Source organism: Solanum dulcamara, chromosome 5, assembly GCF_947179165.1.
Source record: "Solanum dulcamara chromosome 5, daSolDulc1.2, whole genome shotgun sequence".
Taxonomy (NCBI): domain Eukaryota; kingdom Viridiplantae; phylum Streptophyta; class Magnoliopsida; order Solanales; family Solanaceae; genus Solanum; species Solanum dulcamara.
This window is the reverse complement of record NC_077241.1, coordinates 65,960,427-65,975,008: the sequence shown is the minus strand read 5'-3', so window position 1 is coordinate 65,975,008 and position 14,582 is coordinate 65,960,427.

Sequence of the window (14,582 nt, the reverse complement as noted above, 5' to 3'; positions counted from 1 at the left end):
TTACTCAATAATTTTATTTTGAATTATTGAGGATCGAGTTCAATTCTTAAGAGTAATTTGAAGAAAAAGTAGCGGAGATAGAGAAACAACTGAAAAATGAGTTCAAAACTTAATTTCACGAAGTCATAGGTTCTGATAATATAAACTCAAGTTATTTGTATAAAAATAGACAAAGACCAAATCTGATATATTTTTAAATACTTAAAGGACTAATATTGGTATAATTAAGGAATTAAATCAATATGTGTATAACTAAGGAACCAAGTGTTCAGTATAAGTAAAAAAGACATTATTTTCAAAGTATTTGTAAATAATGTAGATAGTGTTATAAAATATTCTATATCTTAATGAAATAAAGCGGAGAGGGTAAAAAAAGGAAAACCGAGGAAGAAAGAATAACGGAGAAGACAATGTAACGTTTTTTTTTCTTCTGCTCTAAGTTCTTCATGCCATTATGACATATTTATATAGGAGAAATTTAGTGGGCTGCCCACTTTCAGTGGGCCCCACTTATTTAAATAATTTTATTTAGTGGACATTCCACATATTCTACTTAACACTCCCCCTTGGATGTCCACGTGTAATGTGCCGCTATAAAAACATTTTACAAGAAATAAGATACATAGTTATTCTGATGTTGTGCCTCGTTAAAACCTTACTAGGAAAAAAAATCCAGTGGGAAAAGCCTAATGAAGGAAAAAGAGTACACAGATCTGGTAATACGCCATGATTGCTGCCTCATTAAAAACCTTGTCAGGAAAACCCAGTGGGACAAAACTGTGGTTAAGGGAAAAAGAGTGCAGCGCGTATTTTACTCCCCTTGATGAAAACTTCATTTGATATTTTGGAGACGGCGCATTCCAACCTTATGCCTTAGCTTCTCAAAAGTTGATGTTGGTAATGCCTTTGTGAATAAATCTGCAAGATTATCACTTGAACGAACTTGTTGTACATCAATTTCACCATTCTTCTGAAGATCATGTGTGGAGAATAATTTTGGTGAAATGTGTTTCGTTCTGTCTCCTTTTATGAAGCCACCTTTCAATTGAGTTATGCACGCGGCATTGTCTTCGAATATAATTGTGGGTATTTTAACATTATTTTCTAGACCACATCTTTCTTTGATGAACTGTATCATCGATCTCAACCACACACATTCTCTACTTGCTTCATGAATTGCTATTATTTCAGCATGATTTGAAGAAGTAGCAACAATGGACTATTTTGTAGATCGCCATGATATAGCAGTCCCTCTGTGTGTAAACAGATAACCTGTCTGAGATCGAGCTTTATGTGGGTCAGATAAATAACCTGCATCTGCATAACCAATAAGGTCTGCGCAACCTTTGTTAGTATAAAACAAACCCATATCAATAGTACCTTTCAGGTATCGCAAAATATGTTTGATACTGTTCCAATGCCTTTGCGTTGGGGATGAACTATACCTTGCTAGCAAATTAACAGAAAATGTTATATCAGGTCTAGTTGCGTTAGCAAGATACATAAGTGCGCCAATAGCACTGAGATATGGTACTTCAGGACCAAGAATTTCTTCATCCTCTTCTGGAGGTCGAAATTGATCTTTTTCCACTTCAAGTGATCGAACAACCATTGGAGTACTTAATGGATGTGCTTTGTCCATGTAAAATCTTTTTAAGATTTTCTTAGTGTAGGCAGATTGATGGACAAAAACTCTGTCTGCTAAATGTTCAATTTGCAAACCTAGACAAAGTTTTGTCTTTCCAAGGTCTTTCATTTCAAATTCTTTCTTTAGATATTCAATTGCCTTTTGGACCTCTTCAGGGGTTCCAATGAGATTTATGTCATCAACATAAATGGCGAGTATAACAAACTCTGATTCCGTTTTCTTAATAAAAACACATGGACAAATAACATCATTAATATAGCCTTCATTTATTAAGTACTCACTTAGGCGATTATACCACATGCGCCATGATTGTTTCAGGCCATATAATGATCTTTGTAGTTTTATTGAGTACATCTCCCGAGATTTATTACATGCTTCAGGCAATTTTAATCCTTCTGGGATTTTCATGTAAATTTCATTATCAAGTGAACCATAAAGGTAAGCTGTAACTACATCCATTAGATGTATATTAAGATTTTTATGTACAGCTAGACTAATGAGATATCGAAATGTTATTCCATCCATAACAGGTGAATATGTTTCTTCATAGTTAACTCCGGGTCTTTGAGAGAATCCTTGTGCAACAAGGCGTGCCTTGTATCTTACAATTTTATTTTTTTTATTTCGTTTTCGCACAAAAACCCATTTGTAATCAACTAGTTTTACACCTTCGGGGGTTCGGACTACTGGTCCAAAAACCTCACGTTTAGCAAGTGAGTCTATTTCTGATTGAATTGCCTTTTGCCATTCTGGCCAATCACATCTACGTCGACATTCTTCGACGGATTTAGGCTCAAGACTTTCACTATCTTGCATAAGGTTAATTGCAACATTATATGCAAAAACATCATCCACCGTAATTTTTGATCGATTTAGATTTATCCCATCACCGGTAAAACTTATTGAAAGTTCTTCATTCACTTGAGTCTCGGGTTTACTGATTTCTTCAGGAATATCAGGAATACTCAAATCTTGACCTTTTTCAGGAGGTTCTTGTGTAGTATCATCTTTATTATTTCTTACACTTCTCTTTCTAGGATTTTTATCCTTTGAACCCAATGGTCTACCACGCTTCAGGCGTGTTTGGGATTCAGAAGCTATGATACTAGTAGATGGTCCTTTTGGGACATCAATCCGGATAGGCACATTCACTGAAGGGATATGTGATTTAGTTATCCGTTTCAAATCAGTAAATGCATCTGGCATTTGATTTGCTATTTTTTGTAAGTGGATGATCTTCTGGACCTCCTGCTCACATGTGCGGGTACGTGGATTAAAATGTGATAGTGATGAAACTTTCCACGCAATTTCTTTTTCTTTTTCGGGGTTTTTTTTCTCTCCCCCTAATGGCGAGAAAAATATTTCATCAAACCGATAATCTGCAAATCGAGCAGTGAATAAGTCTCCAGTCAACAGTTCAAGATATCAAATTATTGAGGGTGAGTCAAACCCAACATATATGCCCAACCTACGTTGAGGACCCATTGTTGTACGTTTTGGTGGTGCTACAGTCACGTATACCGTACAACCAAAAATTCTTAAATGGGTTATATTTGGTTCATGACCAAATACTAATTGTGACGGAGAGTATTTATTATAATGTGTCGGTCTTAGACGTACAAATGCTGCTGCATGTAAGATAGCATGACCCCAAACAGTAATTGGCAATTTTATTTTCATTAATAGAGGTCTTGCTATTAATTGTAGGCGCTTAGTAAATGACTCTGCAAGGCCATTTTGAGTATGAACATGAGCAACAGGATGTTCAATTTTTATCCCAATTGATAAGCAATAATCATTAAATGCTTGGGATGTAAATTCTCCAGCATTATCAAGGCGAATGGCTTTAATTGGATAATCTGGGAATTGCGCTCTCAATCTTATTATTTGTGTTAACAACTTCGTAAACGCCAGGTTGCGAGATGATAACAGGCACACATGAGACCATCTAGATGATGCATCTATTAGGACCATAAAATATCTAAACAATCCACTAGGTGGATGAATAGGTCCACATGTATCTCCATGTATACGCTCTAAAAAGCCAGAAGATTCGATGTCAACCTTCAGGGTCGATGGTCTGGCAATTAATTTGCCTTGATAACAAGCAACACATGAAAATTCATCATTTGTAAGAATCTTCTGGTTCTTTAAAGGATGTCCAGTTGAATTTTCAAGAATTCGTCTCATCATTATTGATCCAGGATGACCTATTCGATCATGCCATAGCACAAATGTATTTGGATCAGTAAACTTCTGGTTTACGATCATATTTGCTTCAATTGCACTAATTTTTGCATAATATAGGCCAGATGACAGAGTTGGTAATTTTTCTAAAATATATTTCTGGCCTGAGACACTTTTGGTTATACCAAGATATTCAATATTCATTTCATTTAATGTCTCAACATGATATCCATTTCTGCGGATATCTTTAAAACTTAACAAGTTTCTTGGGGATTTAGAAGAAAATAGTGCATATTCTATAACAATTTTTATCTCCTTAGGCAGAATTATAATAGCTCTTCCGGAGCCTTCTATCATTTTTGAATTACTAGAAATTGTAGTAACATTAGCGTTTCTTCTAAGTAAATTGGAAAAATATTTCTCATCTTTAAATATAGCATGGGTTGTTCCACTATCAATTACACAAATTTCCTCGTGATTTATCATTGATCCAAATAAGATTTGAGGCATTTCCATATTTTCTTCAATAAAAAATAAAATACGTATTAACACATGGTATATTACATAAATTTTTATTTATTTACATTGATTAGAAAAATACAAACATCATATTTAATACAGATAAAAAAAATATTTACATATTATTAGTCCTGTCAATATTCATATTTTCGTCTGAAAAATTAAAGAAATCAGTTACATCCAGATGCATAGGCTCAATATTATCTTCAGAGATAAAATTTGTCTCTAGATTATTTTCTGCCCTTTTTAATGATGCCTGATATAGCTGAACCAGACGTTTTGACGACCTGCAAATCCGCGAGTAGTGCCCCACACCTCCACATCTATGACATATTATTTCTGAATTATTCTTCGGTAAAGCTTCTGGTTTTTTACCCTGTCTTTTATATTGCTGTTTATTTCTCGGTGCCAGCCGAGCATCATGATTAAAATTTCTTCTTTGACTACGATCACGACCCCGACTAGGGCCATGACCTCTTTCTCATTGGTTAGAATTTGCCTGATTCACTTCAGGGAGTGGCAAAGAACCAACTGGCCGACTATCATGATTTTTCATTAATAGTTCATTATGTCTTTCAGCAATAAGAAGGTGAGAAAGTAATTCAGAATATTTTTTAAATTCTTTTTCGCGATATTGCTGCTGCAGAAGCATATTCGCGGGTGAAAATATGAAGTATGTCTTTTCAAGTTTATCTTGATCAGTGATCTCTTCTCCGCATAAATTTAACTGAGCTATAATTCTAAATAAAGCAGAATTATATTCAGTTATATTTTTGAAATCCATTAATCTCAGATTTAGCCAATCATGACGAGTTTGTGGAAGCATGACCAACTTCAGGTGGTCATATCTTTCTTTTAAATTTTTTCACAATTTAAGGGGGTCTTTTAATGTAAGATATTGTAATTTTAGCCCTCGTCAAGATGGTGACGGAGAAATATCATGGCTTTAGCACGATCTTGATTGGATGTCATATTATCATCTTTAATGGTGTCTGCCAGACCCATTGATTCTAAATGAATTTCGGCATCAAGTGCCCATGATGAGTAGCTTTTTCCAGAGATATCAAGAGCAGTAAATTCAATTTTGGAAATATTTGCCATTTTATAAAAATAAAATTAAATAAAACTCTTACCACTTTTGTTACCTTGAAAAATTAGCTGGAGCCTCGTGCTGATAACGTGTTATAAAATATTCTATATCTTAATGAAATAAAGCGGAGGGGGTAAAAAAAGGAAAATCGAGGTAGAAAGAATAACGGAGAAGACAATGTAACGTTTTTTTTTTCTTCTGCTCTAAGTTTTTCATGCCAATATGACATATTTATATAGGAGAAATTTAGTGGGCTGCCCACTTTCAGTGGGCCCCACTTATTTAAATAATTTTGTTTAATGGACATTCCACATATTCTACTTAACAGATAGTCTTTTTTTACTTAGGGGAGTGCGGTAGTTGGATGGGAGCTGTGGAGCGTGAGTAGAAGGTGCTTTGGAGAATGTAATGGATATTATTAATATAAAATATCGCTTGTAAAAAAAAGATTCTCTATTTTTGTTAGACATGTTATTTTTCTTATTTTTAATAAACTTGATTTTTTAAAGAAAATATTTTCATTGTCATAATTATTTGGATAAAATTAAATACTTACTTGCATATATAAATTTATAAAATTTACCCCTTAAAATATTACATTACAATAATTATTTATGTTATATGTTGAACAATATAATTTAATATATTTAATCTTTTTCACATATGAATTATTTTAATCCAATTTTCTAGTAAATTATTTGGGGATATATTTGATCTTTTTTGTACGTGAATAATTTTTTGTTTTTTTGATTATCATTAGTTGAGCTTCTTATTTTTATTTCATTTATTTTTTATTTCATTCCTTAGTGTAAAAACAAGAGAAAGAAAAAAAAGTGTGAATGTAAAAAGAGAAAAAAGATAACGAGGGATTACCAATTCTAAATGATAAAGTTGAGGGGGTATATCAGACCCTTTTCCCTTCAAACAGTCATAAGAATCAAATCAATAAGGGGTTGTTTGGTTACTGGTTAGAGCTATGCATGTATTAATTATGTAGGAATAAGTCATGCAGGTACTAGTTATGTAGGAATAAGTCATGCGGGTATTGCTTATGTAGGAATAAGTTATATGGTATTAGTTATGTAGGAATAAGTTATGCAACTATTAGTTATGTAGGTATTAATTATGAAAGTATTACTTATGCATGTATTATTTACGTAGGATGTAGTTATATAGAGGATATAATCCATGAATTATTGATTCGTTATCTCCATACACACACATATATATGGTCACATGAAACTTTTTTATTTAATAAAAAAAGTAACAAATCCATCAGGTAAAAAAAACACTTAAAAATTAATTATTGGACGAAAGCAAAAGAAAAGGACTTAAATTAATTAAGACGTAAACTAAAATATTGAGTTGATAAACTAATTCGAAGGTCTTGATAAATGATGAAAAATATTGAGTTGAAAGATTTAAAAGTAAATAGATAGGGGTAAACATATAATTTACTATTTTAATCCATATATAACTAATACTCTCATAACTTATTGTCACGACCCAACCCCGTGGGCCGTGACTAGTGCCCGAACTAGACACTCGCACATACACCGCCATCTATAATCAATCAGCAACTAAACTTGATAGTGGACTTATACGGGCATAACATCGCCTCAAAACTGTCATACATATATAGAACCACTTGTCTCCTGGGGAGTCGCAATCGTTGAAAGATAACATAGAACGTAAGCCAAAAAGGCTGTCACTACACATCACATTCCAAAATATACATGTATATACGCAAGACGACAAGGTTGTCACTATGAATAGGAACGTTCCCAAAATATAAGTCATACTAGTACAGTTGGATAACATCTATATACCACCCACATATATGTCTACAGACCTCTAAGAATATCAACAGTAATATATGATGGGACAGGGCTCTGCCGTATCCATGGATAAATAAATATATATATCAAAATATCTATACCGAAATTCTAGGCTCTAGAACAATGGAGCACTTCCAAAATAGCTGAGTGGAAATCCTAAGCTGGCGAATCCCCAAAATTAATATCTGTATCTGCGGGCATGAAACGCAGCCCTCTGAAGAGAGGGGGTCAGTACGACATATGTACTGAGTAAATAAAGTATAAAATACCATAAAGAAGGTCACACCATAAGTAGAGATTCAGGAGACAAGTATAATAATCAAGAAATTATTGTACATGTGCCTTATGAAATAAAATCATGCATGATTATATCATATATCATATCTGGCCCATTATAGACTCGGTGAATCTGTCATATACATGTATCATATTTGACCCATCATGGGGCTCGGCGCCTGTAACATCCCCTAAAAATGTTGTATACGATGTTTCAATTTTTGCCTAAACATGATAAAGCCTCTGTATTTTGGTCATAACTTTTCATAGGAATATCCAAATTGAGTGATTCAAATTTATGAGTAACCAAAAGATCATTACCTACAACTTTTATGAAGACCATACTTTAAGATTCGGATGTTAAGTAGGTGAAATAAATTAATTTTTGTAAGGTAGGATGCTGTGACGGAAATGAGTGTTTATAGAAGAAAAATCATATCTCACTGTAGGTTTATCCAAATTGGTTGATTCTTGAACGATATGAAAATAGACTTCCATATCTACAATTCTTATGAAGACACCAAATTCTAATAAGGAATTTTTCTTATTCAAACGCAGCTCCCAAAAAGAGTATTCTGTCAAAGATAACTCATTTCACCTACCATAGAAAGATCTAGATACATTTGACATCACTCATTACATAAATTGTCCTCCATTTAACATCATCCATGACATCAATATATTCCATTAACTTTTCAGATTTTTTTTTATAATTATTTTATTTATTGTTAGGTCTCTCTTTCCCACCTATAAATATCCACCTTATTTCCTCATTTTATTCATCAAGCTTTCTCAAGCAAATCTTCTCTCTATACACTTCTTTACACATTCTCAAATATAGTTTTAGTTCTTAGTAGTGAAGAAATACTATTCCGGTGATTCATATACTCCGGGTAGTACACAAAACGTTCCGGCGAAGAGAGAAGCTAGGACTCAAGAGTGTTCATTAAGTCTTTCGGTACCAACTAAAGCTTCAGTTTCCAGGTATGTAAGACTTTAATGAGAGTATTCCTTCCACTCTCATGTCTAAATTGTTTTGATTATATGATAAATTATATTTATTTTCTTTAAGCTCTACTCTAAGTTATGTGTGTATTTATCCATGGGTTCTTCCACCCATGTAGTCCAAAAACTCTTTCAATTAAGTCTCTTGATTTCAAGTAATATTTTCTTATGGTAATTCTTAATTTTACTTAATAGTATGAATCATGGTTAAACTAATGATTATTGTTCTATTTTGATGTAACATAATTTCATATGTATGAATTGATGGTTTACAAGTAATTCCTCTATTTATCTATTTAAAGATTCTTGAAACTCATGGTGGGTTGTTTAAAGCATGATTTTTAATTAATGGATTTCAAAGTATTTATGTATATTTATTTACATACATATTTGCAAGTTGAAGTCATTTGAACCCACCTAGTTTTACTATGTTTTTAATAAAGTTTGACTTGAAAGTTTTGACTCCAAATAAATGTTTATGAAAGCAATATTTATGATCAAAAAGGGAGTCTTATGAAATGAAAGAATGATGAAATGATATGAATGATGGATTCTTTATGCAATAAGGACAATTCTTGCATATTTGAATTATCAAATGTTTTAATGAGCTATTCTACCGAATATGATATTTGAATTCTCAAGTTATATGCTATGAATATTTTAAAGTATTAAACTATTCTGTGGGATTGACTTAGCACCGAATGAGGCATTGAGGTGGGATTCGGTAAGGGAATCCTAGTAGCAACCCCTTGTCTCATTAACTATGTGCCAACATAGGAGCCCTTGTAGGCTTAGGCTAATGGATCCATAAATAGCCCTTAAAGTTAAAGTTAAAGAAATGAATGAAGTTGACGGAGTTCTACCTGGAAAGTAGTCTCCCCGGCCAACATAGGGGGTTATGTTGGATTCCATGTAATAGCTCGCATGGTCTTAAATGTCGGTTATGATTAATTTCTCACAAAATAAATGTTTTAAAGGATATATATATGATTTATTATGCATACATTAAATTATGTTCCATATTACATAAATATTTTAATGTTTCCTCAATGTTCATGCATCCTTACATACTTAGTACATTCAAAGTACTAACGCATACTCTTTTTCCTACATGATATCACCATGTAGGGATCAGTGCTCCTCCTCGTTCTCCTCCACGTGGCTAGTTGAGACTTCGTTTGAAGACTACTTTTGGTGAGTTCCCATGTTCCGGGAACAATACTCCTTTATCTTTCTAGCTTATGATATGTTAAGATATTTTACTATGACATTTTTTCTATTATAATTAAGGGTGAGCTAGGGACTTGTCTTAGCCCCATTAAATCTAATAGTTAGAGGTATTGTTGGACATATGTAAGTTGAAGATTTACTATTATGATTTCCGCTTATTTATTTATCATCATTACCTATGAAAGGCTAAAAGAATGCTAAGAGACTTGATTGAGGTACTTTCGAGTTCCTCATTCGCCATGTCACATCTAGGCCCTAGGCTTGGGTCGTGACAAACTTGGTATCAGAGCCCAAGGTTTTGAATGATCCTTGGAAGTCCAATATACCGCGTCAAATAGGGTCTTGTCCATGGTTGTGAAGCGCGCCACAATTATGAATAGGAGACTATAAGGCGTTTAGGAAAACTTTTCACTTATTTCAAATTCATGTCGTGCCTTAGAGCATCCTAAGCTTTCCTTTAACTAACGACCCATTTTGTGTGCTCTAGATAATGACTCGTGAAAGACCACCTCGAAGAGCAAGGGTTGACGATGAGGACCAAACTCCCCCGGTTCCCAATGCCCAACATCATGAGGATGGGGTAACCCATGCTGAGTTTCATAGTGTTATTACTTTGTTAGCTCAAGTCGTAGCCAATTAAGGGAATCTAGGTGTTCCACCTCTCCAAATGCAAAATCCAGCCTCTAGGATTCGGGATTTCTAAAGGATGAATCCGCCTGAGTTCGATGGTTCTAAACTAGATGAGAATCCTATGGAGTTCATTAATGAGGTGTACCGGATTGTGGCTATCATGGGTGTGCCACCAAATGAGAAGGCTGAGCTAGTGGCCTATCAACTCAAAGGTGTGGCTCGAGTGTGGTACGAATAATGGATTGTTGAGAGGGATGAAAAAATAGGGTCGATAGGATGGGAAGAGTTCAAAGGTGCCTTTCTAGACCGCTTCTTCCCATTGGAGCTAAGGGAGGCCAAAATCCAAGAGTTCATCAACCTCCGTCAAGGAAGTATGAGCGTGAGGGAGTATGCTCTCAAATTCACTAAGTTGTCAAAGTATGCTCCCTTCATGGTCTCCGACCCAAGAGCTAGAATGAGCAAGTTTATTTCCGGTGTGTCAAGCTTGGTGTCCAAGGAGTGCAAAATGGCCATGTTGGTCAAGGAGATGGATATCTCTCGGTTAATGACTTACGCAGAACAAATTGAAGAAGAGAAGCTTAGAGAGAGATCAAGGGGGTTCAAAAAGGCTAGAGTGGATGGTGGAGGGTTTAACCCTCAAAGGTTCGATTATGGTAACAATGGCAAAGGCCAAGGTGGGCAACGATTTATGGGACAAGGTTCCACCAATACTCCTCCTCCAAAGTTCAACAAGGACAAGAGTGGTAAACCAATAATTCCAAGAGAGAATGTTGCTACTCAAACTTTCCCCACTTGCAAGAAGTGTGGAAGGACTCACAAAGGGGAATGCTTAGCCGGCTCCAATGCATGCTTTAAGTGTGGCAAGCTGGGCCACCATGCTAAGGATTGTAGAGATGGTGGTGGTAGGACTCAAGGACAAATTGCTCATGGTCAACAAGTCCAAGGAGGTGTCCAACGCACCAACCGCTTTTATGCCTTGCATGGGAGACAAGAGGTTGAGGATGCACCCAATGTCATTACCGGTATGTTAAAGGTCTTTTCTTTTGATGTGTATGCACTATTAGATCCGGGTGCAAATTTATCTTTTGTTACTCCATTCCTTGCTAATAGATTTGATGTTTTACCTAAAATGTTATTAGATCCTTATTTGGTGTCTACCCCTATTGGTGAGTCAGTTATTGCTAGAAAGGTCTATAGGGGTTGCCTTGTGTCTATCTTGCATAAAGTTATTCCTTGTGATCTCATTGAGCTTGACATGATAGATTTCGATGTCATTCTTGGGATGGATTGGTTACATGCATCTTATGCTTCCATAGATTGTAGGAATCGTCGAGTAAAGTTCCAATTTCCAAATGAGCCTGTTATTGAATGGCAGGGTCGTGATTCGGTGGTGAAGGGTCAGTTTATTTCTTATCTTAAGGCTCGCAAAATGATTTCTAAGGGATGTATTTACCATATTGTGAGGGTTAGGGATGTCAACTCCAAAAGTCCTTCTCTTGAGTCAGTTCCTATAGTCAATAAATTCCCCGATGTCTTTCCTGATGACCTTCCCGGTGTCCTTCCCGAAAGGGAAGTTGATTTTAGTATCGATCTCCTCCCCGATACCCAACCTATCTCTATTTCTCCTTACCGCATGGCCCCAGCAGAATTGAAAGAGCTGAAGGAAAAATTAAAGGACTTGTTAGAGAAGGAGTTCATAAGACCAAGTATTTCGCCATGGGGTGCTCCCGTTCTATTTGTAAGAAAGAAGGATGGGTCACTTCGAATGTGCATAGACTACCGGCAATTAAATAAGATGACCATTAAGAACAAGTACCCACTTCCTAGAATAGATGACTTGTTTGATCAATTACAAGGGGCAAGTCACTTCTCTAAGGTCGACCTTCGGTCCGACTACCACCAACTACGGGTAAGGGAGTGTGACATTCCCAAAACAGCCTTCCGAATAAGGTATGGTCACTATGAGTTTGTGGTGATGAGTTTTGGGTTGACGAATGCACCGGCGGTGTTTATGGACTTGATGAATAGGGTGTGAAACCTTACCTTGATACATTTGTAGTAGTCTTCATTGATGATATTTTAATTTACTCTCGGGGTGAGGAAGAACATAAAAATCACTTGAGAGTTGTGCTTCAAACATTGAGGGATAAATAATTATTTGCAAAATTTAGTAAGTGTGAATTTTGGTTAAAGGAGGTAGCATTTCTTGGTCACGTAGTGTCAGGTGATGGAATCAAGATTGATCCTAAGAAAATAGAGGCAGTCAAAAATTGCCTAGACCATTATCTCTTTCAGACATTAGGAGATTCTTAGGTATAGCCGGGTACTATAGAAGGTTCGTCAAAAGCTTTTCTTCCATTTCATCTCCTATGACAAAATTGACCCAAAAGAAATCCAAATTCATATGGACAGATGAGTGTGAGAAGAGTTTCGAGACCTTAAAAGATAGACTTACCTCTGCTCCTATTTTGACTCTCCTAGAAGGATTAGAAGGGTTTGTAGTTTATTGTGATGCTTCAAAGATTGATTTAGGTTGTGTCTTAATGCAAAAAGGCAAGGTAATAACCTATGCTTCTAGGCAATTAAAGGTGCATGAGCGCAACTACCCTACCCATGACCTTGAATTGGCGGCCATTGTTTTTGCTCTGAAGATTTGGAGGCATTACCTCTATGGGGTGCATATGGATGTGTATACTGATCATAAAAGTCTTCAATATGTGTTCACCCAAAAGGACCTTAATCTAAGGCAAAGGAGGTGGCTAGAACTTCTTAAGGACTATGACATGAGTGTGCACTATCATCCGGGTAAAGCCAATATGGTTGCTGATGCACTTAGTAGAGTGTCTATGGAGAGTGTGGCCCATGTGGATGAAAGGAAGAGGGAGTTGGTGAAAGATGTTCACCGATTGGCTAGATTAGGGGTCAAGTTGGGTAGTACTAATGATGGGGGTATGGTTGTTCAAAATAGGTCTGAATCCTCTTTGGTGGTGGATGTTAAAACAAAGCAAGATCTTGACCCAAAGTTTATTGAGTTAAAGAAGTTGGTAAAGGAAAAGAAGATAGACGTCTTTTCCCAAGGGGGAGATGGGGTTCTATACTACCAAGGTCGGATATGTGTTCCAGATGTGGATGGCCTAAAGAGTTTGATCTTGATGGAGGCTCATAATTCTAGATACTCCATTCATCCCGGTTCAACGAAAATGTACCGAGACTTAAAGGAGTTGTATTGGTGGGGTGGCATGAAGAAGGACATAGCAAGGTTTGTGTCTGAATGTAAAAATTGCCAACAAGTGAAGGCCGAACATCAAAGGCCGGGTGGACTAGCTCAAGACATTGAAATCTCTACTTGAAAGTGGGAAGATGTGAATATGGATTTTGTAGTGGGTTTGCCTCATACCCAGAAGCGTCATGACTCGATTTGGGTAATTATTTATAGAATGACTAAGTCAGCTCACTTCCTACCGGTTAAAACTTCCTATAGTGCTGAAGACTATGCTAAGTTGTATATTCGAGAGTTGGTGAGGTTGCATGGTGTGCCATTATCCATTATTTCGGATCGTGGTACCCAATTCACTTCACACTTCTGGAGATCATTTCAAAAAGGCCTCGGTACTAAGGTAAAGTTGAGCACAACATTCCATCCTCAAATGGATGGGCAAGCCGAAAGGACGATTCAAACACTAGAGGATATGTTAAAGGCTTGTGTGTTAGAGTTTAAAGGGAATTGGGATGATCATCTACCTCTCATCGAGTTTGCCTATAATAATAGTTACCACTCAAGTATTGAGATGGCGCCGTTTGAGACTTTGTATGGGAGACGATGTAGATCACCAGTTGGTTGGTTTGAAGTAGGCGAGATGACCTTGTTGGGCCCCGATTTGGTACTTGATGCTTTAAAGAAGGTGAAGATCATTAGAGAAAGGTTGAAGACGGCTCAAAGTCGTCAAAAGTCCTATTCTGACACTAGAAGAAGAGATCTTGAGTTTAATGTGGATGATTGGGTGTATCTGAAGGTTTCACCCATGAAAGGTGTGGTTCGATTTGGCAAGAAAGGGAAATTGAGCCCTAGATATGTAGGGCCTTATAGAATCGTGAGGCGTGTTGGTAAGGTTGCATATGAGTTGGAATTACCATTGGAAATGGCTATGGTTCATCCAGT